This window comes from Bos grunniens, chromosome 22 (genome assembly GCF_055505025.1).
Source record: "Bos grunniens cultivar Pamir isolate PY7600 chromosome 22, Bosgru_T2T1.0, whole genome shotgun sequence".
NCBI lineage: Eukaryota > Metazoa > Chordata > Mammalia > Artiodactyla > Bovidae > Bos > Bos grunniens.
In genome coordinates this window covers 15,354,191-15,365,390 of record NC_141186.1, presented here as the reverse complement: position 1 = coordinate 15,365,390, position 11,200 = coordinate 15,354,191, and the positions used below count along the sequence as shown (strand labels likewise).

The following is an 11,200-nucleotide window of genomic DNA, read 5'->3' as shown; positions in this document are numbered from 1 at the left end:
GATGGGCTTCTGGGCTGAATGCTGTCGGTGGCTGGAGGAGCACGTGCTTAGCCCTGTGAGAATCCCATTCCTCTGGCAGAGAAGCAGTGGCTGATACAGGGGCTGGCCTCGGGTGACTGTGTGCAGGGAGCAGAAAGCGGACAGTGGAAAGGAACCACTCGCCGCTCTCCAGTCCACCTCTAGCTCATGCTTTCATGGTCATATTGCCTCTGTTCTAGAATTCTGCTGGGAGCATTCACTCTGCAAACAATTATTCATTTAACCATTACAGCTTTGTTTTCATTTCTTCACCAATCTGTTCTTATATTTCTCTTATGTTCCCTGGAAATTCCTTAATCTTCTGGACATTGATTCCCCCTCCTCCTGACTGCCCACAACCTCAAGCAATCTTTATTTCTGAATCTCTTCCGCCATTTCAGTGGGATTTAGGGAAGAAGTGGGGTACACACCAGTGTGTGCTTAGCCACATTGAATCTTAAGACACTTATTTTGCACTCAGAATTATTTCATGAGAATGGTTGTCAGAAGTGGGTTAGCTGGATCAAAGAGTAGGAACATTTTTTGAGGTTGTTGATATGTAGTTAAAACTGCTTGCTAGACTGAGAAGTAAAACAGAGAGAAAGGCACCACCTTTAGCAGAGAGAGAGCTAGGTTACAATCACAGTTCTTTCACTTGCCAGATATGTAACCTGAGTGAGACATGGAACTTCTCTGAACCTGTTTCCTCATCTGTAAAATGGGCATGATCATGGTACTGGCATTTAAGAATACTGTGAGGATGAATTACAAAAAACATCTTCACCAGAGTCCAGCCTATAAAAGGTGCTTGATAAATGCTGTTAGTCACCATTGTTTCAAATAAGTAGTCTGTTAAAAAACAAAAACAAAAACAAATAAGTAGTCTGTCAGCATCAAAGAACTGTGGGTTCAACTGGATGCTTAAAAACGCATTTCCTTGTTGGTCACTGGCATTTCACGCTCTCAGATAAATCACCTCCCAGCTTGGTACCTCCATCTCCAAAGAGAGAAGCCTCCTTCCTACCTGGCTCCCTGTGAAGGGGTCTGTGAAGATTCACTGCTGTTTATAAAGCCCCTACAGACGCTCCAGTGAAAATCCCAGTGCATCTGTGGGGTTGCTTTCATTGTCAGGATGGGTCCCAAGTCCTTGCCTCTAGCTCCAGACTGAAATCTCTATGAGACAATTCCTCCTCTGAGCGTGGTCAAGTGTAAGCTCCTGCAAAAGAAAATATCTGGTCCTTATTCTGGGCCAACTTCCAGAAATGTAATTTCTTCCTCAGCTGGGACGCTGGGTCCTATGACTCCTTTTCTATTTGACAACTTATTAATCAGAAATCCCCAGCAAACTTGCTCCAGGGAGGCAGGCTGAGCCCCGACCTTGGCCACACGCCAGTGCAGGTCAGGATTCCAGGAACCAAGTGTTTGCGCCCAGTCCAGATGGAGGGCTGGAGGCGGCTCTTGCGAGAAACCTCTGGAGTCACTGGCCCAGGGGGGCAATGGCCCGGGTCGGGGTTGTGGGGTGTCAGGAAGAAACCAGTTCAGTGGCAAAGAAAGAAGTGTGAACCTGTAGAACCAGGGCAGCCCCAGGGCAGAGGTCAGCCAGGGTCAGCACCCTGAGAGGTCATGGAGGCAGGAGTCTGGCAGATTGGAATTGAGGCCAATGGAGGGGCAGGGCAGGGGAGAGTTCATGTGAAGAAATAACAGGAAAGTTGTAGGGCAACCATGAAGCCTGCTGGGCTTTTTTTTTTTTTTTTTTGACTCAGTAAGCCGCAAACTAACAAGGCACAGGGTATGACTGTCCCAGACTTGACTGGGAGCTGATCTCTACACTAAGAGTCATCACTGTAAGAATCTCTTCCTTTCTCCCTCTTTCCTGGCCCCACGCACAGAAGGGCTGGTGGCCACCAAGCTGGAAAGGGCCTGGGTGGAGGCAGGTAGAGCCAGCAGGAAGGTCAAATAAATAGAGGGCAAGAAGGACCTAGGGTATGGGAGAGTCCCTCAAGGAGAAGGGTTCACTCACCAAAGGGGCCCTTCCTGCCCCATCCCCTGCTCCCACACAACTGGCCCTTCCCTCTGCTCCCCAAAGGGCGGTGTGCAGCCAACACAGGCTGCCCTGCCTCAGTACTAGGATGCCAATGATGATGGCTACATGTGGCCCTTGACTTCCTGCTGGTGAGACAGCAAAGCAGGGAAGGCACAGAAGGGCTGGAGTAGCGTGTTCAAGGTCAGACAGCAAGGTCAGGGGCAGCAGTGGGCTGGGGAGTGAAAAGCAAAACCAAGCGGCTTCCAGAACTTCTGCAGAGTGTAGGTTAGATGCCCCGAGAGGCTCCAGAAGGACTAAACAGGGAGGTTCCCAGAAGGCTCCCAGGGCACCCAGCGCTGCGGCCAGGGCAGCAAGTCCTCTTTAGTCCCTGCTGGACTGGAGAGCAGGAAAGATTATGAGTGAGTATGAAGTCGGGAGCAGCCCTTGGGAAATGAATTTGGGCTCCACCTCCCCAGTAAATCTCAAATTCTCCTCATATCTGGGGAGACTGTTGCTCAGTCGTTCAGTCATGTCCAACTTTCTGCAGCCCCATGGACTACAGCCCGCCGGGCTCCTCTGTCCATGGGATTTCCCAGGCAAGAATACTGGAGTGGGTTGCTTTGCCCTCCTCCAGGGGATCTTCCCCACCCAGGGACCAAACCCACATTTCTTATGTCTCCTGCATGGGCACACAGATTCTTTCCCACACGCGGTACCTGAGAAGTCTGGGTTGGAGAGATTAAGAGGGAAAAAAGGATGAGGTATTTTATTCTTAAATGCTGCCTGGACTGCCTTCTAGGTTAGAGCATCTCTCCCAGGTCCCTGCCCGATGATGCAGGGCGCGCCCCTCTTTCTCACTGACCTGCTGTCACGTCCAGGGTTTCCGGGGCTCCTCATGCAGCCTGTCCACCCTCCTGGGGGCTCACTCTTCTTAGATCTGAATCCTCACCGCAGGTACTTCTTTTGGAGAAATAGCTTGATCTCTTTCTGATTACAAGTGAAATATCTGCTAAATGCAAAAATAAATGAGGAAGAGCATGAACAAAAAAGTCTTTCAAATGATACATCTAGAGAATGAAGAGCTGTTTAGCCATTAAAAAAAGATGGGGGATTTTTGTTACATCTCAGTATGGACAAGATTCATAGTTACACGAGAAAATTAAGGTGCTGGACACAATGAGAGCACCCTCCATGCGTGTCAAATTCTCCCAAGGGATGCTCAGCCAACACGAGTTGCTCTCTAGGAGGGGAACTGGGTGGCTTGGAGGAGATTTTTCACTAGTCCTTAAGAGCTTTTGATTTTTATGTCATGTGATTGTATCACTTTTTCAAAGATTAAATGCAAATTTGAGAAAGAATAGCTTATTATGCAGTACTCAGTGAAAATTACTCTCTCAAAATATATCTTTCCAAATTTTATTTTCTGTACACACACACACACACACACATACTTCATTTATTTCTATAATACTGAGATTATGCTTGTTCTTTGGAAGAAAAGCTATGACCAATCTAGACAGCATATTAAAAAGCAGAGACATTATTTTGCCGACAAAGGTTCATCTAGTCACAGCTATGGTTTTTCCAGTAATCACATATGGATGTGAGAGTTGGACCATAAAGAAAGCAGAGTGCCAAAGAACTGATGCTTTTGAACTGTGGTGTTGGAGAAGACTCTTAAAGAGTCCCTTGGATTGCAAGGAGATCAAACCAGTCAATCTTGAAATCAGTCCTGAATATTCATTGGAAGGACTGATGCTGAAGCTGAAGCTCCAGTACTTTGGCCACCTGATGCGAACAGCTGACTTATTGGAAAAGACCCTGATGCTGGGAAAGATTGAAGGCGGGAGGAGAAGGGGATGACAGAGGACGAGATGGTTGGATGGCATCACCGACTCAATGGACATGAGTTTGAGCAAGCTCCGGGAGTTGGTGATGGACAGGGAGGCCTGGCATGCTGTATGCAGTCCATGGGGTCACAGAGTCGTACACAACTGAGTAACTGAACTGAACTGATAATGAATTATAATCTGCTTTACCCCTCACTTACTATAGTGTGGATAACCTTCTGTACTGGAGTATATAAAGCACACTGTTAATTTAAGTAGCTGTAGAGTTATTCTTTATATACTTTTACCATGTTTTTAACTAGTTCCCTGTAATTTTTAACAGTTTTATTGACTTTCACATACTCTAAAATTCGTCCACTTTAACTGTATCATTCAGTGGGTTTTAGTATATAGCCACAGAATTGGGCAAGCATCACTACAATCTAATATCAGAACATTTTCATAACCCCCAAAAGAAAGCCCATGTCCATCCTTCCTCTTCTCTGAACTCTAGGCAACCATTCATCTACTAGCTCCCTACATGGATTTGCCTGTTCTAGACATTTCTCATAAATGGGACCATATCAATGCAACAGATGGCCTTTTGTGTCTGGCTTCTTTTACTTACTAAACTGTTTTTCAAGTCACATCCCTGTTGCAATATCAATCAGTATTTTAGTTTTTTGTTGATGAATAATACTCCATTGTATGGATATTTCACATTTTGTTTGTCCATTCATCAGTTGATGGATATTTGTTTTTTTCCCCCCTCTTTTCAGGTCTTACGAGTAATATGGCTATGAGCACTCATGTGCAAGTTTTCATGTGAAATCGTTTTCAGTTCTCCTAGAAGGGGAATGACTGGCCAAAAAAGACAGCACATTTCACTTTCTGAAGAATTGCCAAGCTGCTGTCCAAAGGGAACCTTCCACTTTGCATTCTCACCTGCAAGATATGTGCATTTCAATTTCTCCATGTCTTCACCAACTCTTGCTATTTTCTGTGGCTTTGGTTATAGCCATTCCTAGTGGATGTGAAGTGCTATGCTATTATGATTGATTTTTCTCTAATGACTCATGACCACTAAGATGCTAAGCATCTTTTCATGTGCTTGATGGTCATTTGTATATCTTCTCTGGAGAAACGTCTACTCAGATCCTTTACTCAGTTTAAAATTAGATTGTCCTCTGATGACTGTGTTGTAAGAGTTCTTATATATTCGGGATTGTTGTTGTTGTTCATCATCAAATCATGTCCGACTCTTCATGACCCCATGGACTGCAGCACACCAGACTTCCCTGTCCCTCACTCTCTCCTGGAGTTTGCCCAAGTTCATGCCCATTGAATCGGTGATGCCATCCAATCATCTCATCCTCTGTCGAGCTCTACTCCTCCTGCCCTCAATTTTTCCCAGCATCAGGGTCTTTTTCAATGAGTTGGCTCTTTGCATCACGTGGCCAAAGTATTGGAGCTTCAGCTTCAGCACCAGTCCTTCCAACGAGTATTCAGGGTTGATTTCCTTTAAGATTGACAGGTTTGAGCTCCTTGCTTTCCAAGAGACTCAAAAGTCTTATCCAACAACACAATTCAAAAGCATCAATTTTTCAGCACTCAGCCTTCTTTATGGTCCAACTCTCATATCCATACATGACTACTAGAAAGACCATATCTTTGATTATATTCAGGATACAAGTCCCTTATCAGATATATGATCAGAAACTATTTTTTCCCATTCTGTGGATTGTCCTCCATTTTAGTAGTATCACTTGAAGCAAAAAAAAAAGTTTTTATATTAACAAAGTCTAACTGATCTACCTTCACTTTTATGAACTATGCTTTTTGAGTCATGTCTAAGAAACCATGTCTAAAAACTCACGTCTAAAATGCTTGGTTAAGAGATTGGTATAATTTACCAGTGAATCCATATGGGCCTGAATTTTTCTTCGAGCGAAGTTTTAAAATCACTAATTCAATCCCTCTACTTGTAAGTCTGTTCATAACGTCCATTTCTTCCTGAGTACGTCTTTATGGTTTGTGTCTAAGAATTTACTCACTTCATCTTTGCCATCTAACTTGATGGCATAGGATTATTCACATCAGTCCCTTAAAAACCCTTCTGTTTTGTGAGGTCGATAGTGAAGTCACACTCTGATTCCTGACTTGCTCTTCCTTTGTTCCTACTATAGTCCCTGGCCATTCCTCTCTCCCCACCCCTGCTGTAGGCCTCGACTGCTCAGAAGGTCCATCGATTGCCTTATAAACCAGTATAGCTAAGTGCCAGTGGAAAACTATCTTAGACCAGCTCAGAAATGCAAAACCAAAACGTCTTGGTGCAACCAAGATGCTGCACCTTCAGCTGGCTCTGCCCCTGGAGGAAGAGAGGACGCCCTGCTGCAGCCATCTCGCCTGTTGCAGAATCTGCCTGGTCAACAGGATGATGAGGGGAGAGCCTGTTGGCCTGAAGTCCTGTCCCAGACATTTCTGACTAGGCTACCAGAGAGCGCTCTGAGCCTGGGGCAACTCACCTTCCCCAGGCAAGCGTTCCCTGGTTTGGTCTTGAGAGTCAAGCTGCCTGGGCTGAAATCCCATCTTCATCTCCTTCTTCTCCTTCCATGTAACCTTGGGCAAACTACTCAGTCTCTCTGTTCCTGGTTTCCTCATTTGTAGAACAGAGATGATACTAGTACATAGCTCAGGCAGCTGCTGGAGTGGCTGTAGATGAGATGAAACATATAACACACAGCCAGCCCTTCCAACTGTCCCTGGAAGAGAGTAAGCCCTCAAACAATGTCTGCACTAAGAACAAGTCTGGGGCTTCCCTGATGGTACAGTGGTTGAGAATCCACCTGCCGATGCAGGAGACACAGGCTTGATCCCTGTTCTGAGACGATCCCACATGCCGCAGAGCAACTGAGCCCATGAGCAGCAACTACTAAAGCCCATGTGCCTGGAGCCCATGCTTCACAAGAGAAGTCACCTCAGTGAGAAGCTCGTGCACCGCAACTAGCAGGTAGCCCCCGTTTATCACAACTGGAGGAAGCCCACGTGCAGCAATGAAGACCCAGCACACTCATAAATAAATACACCTTAAAAAAACAAGTCCACCCCTTTTGAGTTCAGCCAGCGCTCCCAAGCCTGCCCTCTGCAGCTGTCATCTCTCCCAGCAGCAGGACTCTGCTGGGCTGCCATCCATGCCTCGCTCTGTGCCAGGCTGCCCACCACCCAGGGCAGAACGAGGAGATGGGCCAGTAGAATCTGAAAGTGCTGCCCCTGAACCGTGTTGAGGGAGAGATCTGACTGGCGTAAGGAAGATCTGGCTCCGAGGCCTCACTCTGCCACCTGCTCTACATGACACCTCCATGAAAACGAGTTTCTCAACCTCTGAATGTCGATCTGTTCATCTTTTAAATGGGAATAACAGTACCTTCCCCTGTGTCAGGGGAAGATTCAGCTGCCAATCCCTGAGACCTGATAAACAGACTGGCACATGTACTGAGGATTCATTTCAGATCATAAAAAGTTGTCCTCCTGCTGGTACCTTTTCTCCTCTACTGCAAAAGCTTTCTCTCCACCACATCAGCCTGTTTCAAATAAAGGGCACACCACAGTGTCATTAAATCTGGTCCTGATCATTGGTGGGAATGTAGACTGATACAACCACTATGGAGAAGAATATGGAGCTTCCTTTAAAAACTAGGACTAAAACTATCATGTGACCCAGAAATCCCACTACTGGGCATATACCCTGAGAAAAGTGTAATTGAAAAAGACACATACCCCAGTGTTCACTGCAGCACTATTTACAATACCTAGGACATGGGAGAAACCTAGCTGTCCATCGGGAGATGAATGGATAAGGAAGCTGTGGTACATATACACGATGGAATATTACTCAGCTATAAAAAGGAATGCATTTGAGTCAGTTTTAATCAGGTGGATGAACCTAGAGCCTATCATACAGAGTGAAGTAAGTCAGAAAGAGAAAGAGTATATTAATGCATATATATGGAATCTACAAAGATAGTACCGACGGGCCTATGTGTACAGCAGCAAAGGAGATACAGACATAAAGAACGGACTTTTAGACTCAGTGGGAGGAGAGGGTGGGATGATTTGAGAGGACAGCATTGAAACATATACATTACCATATGTAAAATACATAGCCAGTGGGAGTTTGATGTATGATGCAGGGCACTCAAAGCCGGTGCTGTGTGACAACCTAGAGGGATGGGTGGGGAGAGAGGTGGAAAGGGGGTTCCGGAGGGAAGGGACACACGTATGCCTATGGCCAACTCATACCAATGTATGCTAAAAGCAATCACAGTATTGTAAAGTAATCATCCTCCAATCAAGATATATATTTTTAAAAAGACGCACACACACACAAAAACAAACCTGATACTGTTTGAAGCCAAACAAGCAGAGGTGACTTGGATGTGATGTGACCAAGGTTCAGACTGCATCTTGTTTCACCCAGAGTGCCTCCTCTTTGGCTGACATTTGTGATCTTCATTCCCCTCGCATCCCTGGAGCTCAAGCTGCGAGCTACAATCAGAACAAGTCTAAGGTTTCCAGTAAACTCAGTCTGTGATTCTCCCACTTACGATGCCATTAGGGGCCGAGAGACCGAGCATGCTGTGAGGTGGTGCTGACGCCCCTCTTTCCCATCAATGGCCCTGGGACCAGGGAAGTGGAACAGGGGGGCAAGAGGACCAGTGGTCAAAGGAGAGCCACCTACGGCCCCATAGACAGGGCCCCACAAGGACCACCACTTTGCCTCCACAAAAAAACAGGCGTCTTCCTCAGTGTAGCCGTCTCCAGGAGGCAAAGCGGAATCTGGAGAGGGCCAGGGGCTGTGGCCCCACCACTCCTCTAAGCTGGGGCCGAACAGACTTGGCAGGAGATGCAGTGGGCATGGCTGGCAGCCCCAAGGGGCAAAGGGGCATTCTGTGCCATTTTCACGGAGTCACATTTCCAACTTGATTGAAAGTGAAATCTTTAATAATGTATAGATTTTCAGTGACTGAAGCCTGGCTCTTGCCAAATCCTAGCATAAAGCATGTTTTTACAGCTGGGATGATAAATCCCTGAAAGACGGCACTTACCATGGAAACGCTGACACAGCCTTTCATTCCCTTCACAGTGATTAAAATCCTCATTTCAATTTGTTTTTCTTTATTTTGAGCTGGCGTCATTTGCAAGCTCCAGGAATACACCTCTCTGTGGTAGAAAACGAAATGCTGCCCTCTGTCAGAAACGAGATGGAACTGTTCTTCGCTCACTATAGTGCAGCAAGTCTTGGCTTGGAGAATTAATGGAAATTCAGAGGAGCAGGACTTCGCACTAGTCATCTTAACCAGCAAAGAAATTTCTGCAGGACTTAACGTTGTTTCCTAGGTAGAGTGAGGCAGGGGAGGGAAGGCAGCTAATACAGCGTTTGTTATCAAACCAGAGGCCACTGTGAGCAACTGGAGAGTCAGCCTACTGGGGGCTTCTGGGAGCCAACGTAGACTGCGCACCTCAGTTATCCCCCTGGAGACGCAGGCGAGCTCCTCATGGGCTGCGGGCTGCTGTCCATCAATTCTTAAGTACTTCTGGCCTCTGCAGGGAGAGATGCAGTTCCTGGCAGCTGGAGGGCAGCCGCAGCTATGGTGAGGCCCCAGTGGATACGGGCAGCCTCCGATCTGACTGCTGCGCCCGCTCCCCTCTGCTCCTTTGATTGTCCTTTGGACTGCCCCATTTGCAGGGATATTTTATGCCCTTGGAATTCGCGAGATCTCGCGAGAACGTGGCCTAGAGGGAATGGGGCGTCTCCCCATGCTGCAGGCAGCCAGTGCTTTGGAAACGCGTTTTCCAGAATGCGTCCCACAGACAGTCAGTGGGCAGGGATACTCCTCACGAGAGGGGTTCAGAGATCCAACACTGTTGGTTACACTGCTGGGAACAGCCCTCTCTTCAGGATCAAACTACCCACCAGCGTCTTAAAGACTCTGAGAAGTATTACAGGCAAGAAATCCAATTAGCTTTGTTTAACTCGACGTTTTCCAAGTTACTTCATCACTAGACCTCTTCTTGGTGGAATGTCTATTGCCATTCTCTGGCACTTTAGGTTGTGCTACACATAAAATGCCTTTATGCGTCTTTTTTTCCTTTATCTTACTGAATTTTTTCAATGTTTTTGTTATACAAGCAGTACATGTTCATTGTAAAAAAAAAAAAAACTTGAAATATGCAAATGAGCAAAAAGGAGAAGGGAGGCACTGAGGCATAATCACTGTGGACTTCAGGGTTCTCCTCCGGTGGTGTTCCTTTGTGGAAAAGGGGTTTTGTTGTAGCAAGAGTCAGTCTGCATTTCCTGGACTACATTCAGTTCCATGACTCCTGATTCTAAGTAGCAGGTTTCATTAAAAAAAAAAAAAAAAAAAAGGCACATATTTCAGCCAAAACAACGGCCACAGAATCATTCTGAACGAGTTCCAAAACCTCCAGTGGAGGAAAATTCCTTTACCATATGTTGCACCTTTCATAGGGAATGGCAGGCTAAGAAAATCAACAAATTGGGAGGAAAAGGGAAAAAATGCTATACAGTGATTTCTCAGCTATGTAAAAATATTTATGATAATAAAGACCTTCATAAAATACACCCCAGAATTAGAAAGTTTATTTCTGGAATACGGACTCCAAGGTGACTTTTACTTTCTTTGCTGTTGTAAAAGCATAAGTTAAAGTATTTTTAAAAATACCCTCCCAGGCTTGCCTGGTGGCCAGTGGTAAAGAATCTGCCTGTCAATGCAGGAGACACAGGTTCCATCCCTGGTCCAGGAAGATCCCACATGCCGCAGAGCAACTGAGTCCCTGTGCCACAACTATTGAGCCTGTGCTCTAGAGCCCGGGAACCACAACTACAGAGCCCCTGTGCTCTAGAGCCTGTGCTCCGCAACAAGAGAAGCCACGGAAGTGAGAAGCCCGCACACTTCAAAGAAGAGGAGCCCTGGCTCACTGCAAGTAGAGAAAAATCTACACAGCAAAGAAGACCCAGCAAAGCCAAAAATAAATAAATACATAAATATTTTTTTTAAAAAAGTATCCTCCTTGCACACACAAGCCACTTTCAGTGAGGATTAAAGCAGAGTGGAGATGCTAAGTCTGGCACCTAGGAGGGGCAATTTCTTGGGGTGGGGGGCCCCGTGCGTCTCTCTCACCTGAGAAGTGGCAGGCTTGCTCCAGGTGGCATCGGGTCCTTTTCCTTCAGATGCAATGAGTCATGTTTATGAGTGATGCAGGATGAAGCAGAGACCTAGCTGGTTGCACTGACCTGCAGAGCAGCCCT

At 46.2% G+C, this 11,200-nt stretch overlaps 1 long non-coding RNA gene across 2 annotated transcripts; it reads right to left on the bottom strand.

Annotated features, from left to right (window-relative positions):
* Positions 1-226: 226 nt before the first annotated feature.
* On the bottom strand, positions 227-9,609 carry LOC147348111 (uncharacterized). 2 transcript variants are annotated; one of them, XR_015151010.1, is made up of 4 exons: positions 8,976-9,609; positions 8,266-8,415; positions 2,904-3,050; positions 227-1,234 (listed from the first exon to the last, which is right to left on the bottom strand). It is a non-coding gene; the product is annotated as an uncharacterized LOC147348111 (long non-coding RNA). The 2 variants fall into 2 exon arrangements; XR_015151009.1 differs by having other exon boundaries at positions 2,904-3,047; positions 8,976-9,366.
* Between the last annotated feature and the right edge of the window lie 1,591 nt (positions 9,610-11,200).